General features: G+C 36.6%; 1 pseudogene; it reads right to left on the reverse strand.

Moving 5' to 3' along the window:
• Positions 1–2,615: 2,615 nt before the first annotated feature.
• LOC108369803 (uncharacterized) lies at positions 2,616–3,003 on the reverse strand (annotated as a pseudogene).
• Between the last annotated feature and the right edge of the window lie 453 nt (positions 3,004–3,456).

Consider the following 3,456-nt stretch of genomic DNA (forward strand, 5'->3'; position numbering starts at 1 on the left):
AGAAGACGGACAGGTAGTTGTCTGGAATAAATTCGAATTTGATACTGGGTGTCAGGAGACAAATAAACAGCTCACAAGGCATAACTTACAGGGTGGTTAGATACTTAATATTAACATAATATGTTATTATGTATATATAATATAATATATATATATATATATATATATATATAATATATATATATTATATTATATATATTATATTATATATATATATACATTATATTATTATATATATATTATTATATATTATTATATTGTGGACAAAACGCAGAATACGAATCCTTCGCAAATTTACGAGTACGTTCGGTTGATGCAAATATGTACAATAGACACTCAGAATTCATAGGTGGTTTATTGCTGAAATAATAGCCGTTACTGAATGTCGTAGATGCCTGAATGAGCAGTTCCAGCATTAAAGAATTTTAAGTTCTAATAGTACGATACTAAACGCCACCTATTAAAACTACATATGTATGTAGCTAATAACAAAACTCAGATCTCTAATAAAAGCTGGAACAACTTTTCATCCTGTGAACCCGCCAGGATTAACTGCCTTTGCCAAAGAACGTAAATAACGTTCTGTGCCTTTGCTTTATTTGGAATGGCGCACCAGTGCTCTTGGCAGAGAACGTATCTCTTGCTATGCAGTGTTAATTACTAAAATATCGCATTATACGGGAGGTATGCGTAGTTATTATCNGCGTGGTTATTGTCCGATTTTGCCCATTTTCAATACCATCCGTCCTATGCCAGAAAGAAGTGCACGTACCAAGTTTTGTTAAGATATCTTAATTTTTACTCGAGTTATCGTGTGCAAAGACGGACGGACGGACAGACCGTCACCGCTTAATCGATTTCTCTTTTCATTCAGGTCATTTATGAATGCATTTGTCTATTTCTATCTCGATTCGTTTTGCCTGTTACAAACAACCGTTATGTGAACAAAGTTATAATACCCTTGTGCACAAGTGCGCTCGGGTATAAAAATATGTACATATGCATACATACAATAAAAGTTGGCTTTTTATTTCCGGGCTGGGACGTGTCCCGTCGTGCTGGGCCGGGCCCCACTAAAATTCTTAACGTGCGGGCTCGTTTTGAAAATTGATTTTGCACTCGTGCCGAGCCGGGCTTGAAAATTTACGCCCGTGTCCATCTCTAATACCAAGCCCTTTAGTTGTGTTAACCCCAAGGAAACAGGCAATTGGAGCTAAAAATACGTAAATATATACATACATACTTATAGGTATTTAATGGCAAGGCATTTCCGCCCACATACTTAGCAGGCGAATCCAAATTTAAGCACCCGGCGGAATCATTTTCTGAATTTGATATCAAAACCAATCCAGATCTAGGTACGTAAATTAGACAATTCGTTTTTTTTTTTTTATTATTTTAAAATTTAGACTCACTTATGCCATTTGTGAGAAAACCACAGATTCGGATATATTCGGAGCTTCAGTAGTTGACACCATACTATTCGACCTGGGCATGAATCACATAACTTTGAAAGCATTGTCGTTCAAACGATACTGACAAAACGACGTCGTTAAAATACTGCAACACTGCAATTAACTGCTACGCGAACGCAACTGATTTCTGATTTGTTGAGACATACGTCAAAATCTGACATCTCTATAGCATTCAAGCTCAGTAAAAGGAATAGGTATGAAAACTATCTCCTTATTGTAAGCTAATTCAACATAAATGAAGTTTCAGACCGACAGAAAGTAAAACCTGCAGCGCAGCTGTTTTCTCATACCACAGCTAGTTCTACTCATTAGGTTTCGACATTTAAAGGCCCACTGAGACAGAAGACATGATAATACAAATCATAAACGATTGGTACGACGTACTTAATTCGATCATGGAAAACTTTAATTATCCTGGAAAGGTATATTTAATCTATCAGGGAACTAAGAAGTATACTTACCCTATTTAATTACAATTGTATTAAAACTAAAGGAACCATTTGGAAGGACCCTTTCAAAGCAGTCAGAAGTTTTAGAAAGAATGAATGATTTCATGCAGTTGCAGATCATTCCTAACAAGAATGGGTTAGAGCATTTCCAAAGAAGCATCCTTATGTCGAACAAGGCATTGATATTTCTATACGAATATGTACGTAAAAATTCAAACGTGGAATACATTTTAACGTGTAAGCGGAACAGGACGTGGTAGAGCACTTCTTTGGTGCTATTAACAGCAAAGGTGGACTTAATGACCACCCAACTCCAAAGGAGTTCATATATAGGCCGAGGAAGTACATATTAGGTGTAATTCACGTTGATTATTAAATACAGATTACATGACTTTCTTTTTTTTAGCACGGAACGCGGGGTATTTACAAGGCACAGGAAATGTGTCCAGAGATTCAGATGATTGGCTGAGCTTTTCGGACGCAGACGATTTGGTTGCCAGGGGACCCCTCTTCAAGCTCATTTGCAAGTCAGTCCACTGCCAAGTTAGAAGACTTAGTTTCAGACGAAGATTTTTCTGATCTCATGGTTACATAGAAAAAGGTCCCCGAAATGACACATTGACCACTTCCTACCCAGACGACTGTGGCATTCTGGAGGAGGACGCCTTGGAATACGTTTAAGGATAATTCTTCAGTGGCGATCTCGTTTTAGAATGCAAGTGTCACAAATACTGCAATGCAATGGTGGAGCCAACTTTTCGCATGCCGGTGGTGTTAGTACCATCGCTGCAAGACGAGTGACGTTATTATATATTATTTTTTACATATAATTTATATACACATGCACCAACTTACTACACACACTTGTGTCTACATTTCAGCATATTCGCTTGTAAATTCAAATGCAAAAATAGTCCTAATAGACAGGTTAATATGTGAATGATACTATTTGTGGCGTCGAAGTCGGGTAGCACTCTGGTGATCTAAAATACAAATGTTATTGATATGAAGAGGAACATCATCAAAAAGCAGCTGATATCACGCAAGGAACTGGGCAGGAATCTGCGCCGCAAAAGCATAGAAAACCGCTTCCTTAACAGATCTTTACAAAATTTCACGTCGTATCTCTTCCGTTTTTCGTTAAATTGTGTTCACTTTAATTCAATAATTTTGTTTCAATGCCGTCATCTCAATGCTTTTATTTGTTTATCTAGATGTGATCAGCTGATTTTGACCAAGGATAAATTCGCCTTGGACTACGGCGAATGTATAAATTCGCTATGTTTTTGACATTCAGTTAGTCTGTTCCAATCAGGAATGGGCGTTTTTGTATGAATTATTATTCAAATAAAAAATACAATTTTATTCATAATTTTTCTAATTTTGAATGACGAATAAATTTTTATTCTTCATTCGAGCACTTGCGAATGATGAAAAAACTTTTATTCAACTTTGTGAGAGCCTGATCAAAAAAGAACGGTAAGCAAAATTTCCCGATTTCCAGCTGCCCTCTGGGATCTACTCTCCAACCA

This window comes from Rhagoletis zephyria, unplaced genomic scaffold (genome assembly GCF_001687245.7).
Source record: "Rhagoletis zephyria isolate East Lansing unplaced genomic scaffold, Rhagoletis_zephyria_1.1 Rzeph_scaffold_03853, whole genome shotgun sequence".
Lineage (NCBI taxonomy): Eukaryota > Metazoa > Arthropoda > Insecta > Diptera > Tephritidae > Rhagoletis > Rhagoletis zephyria.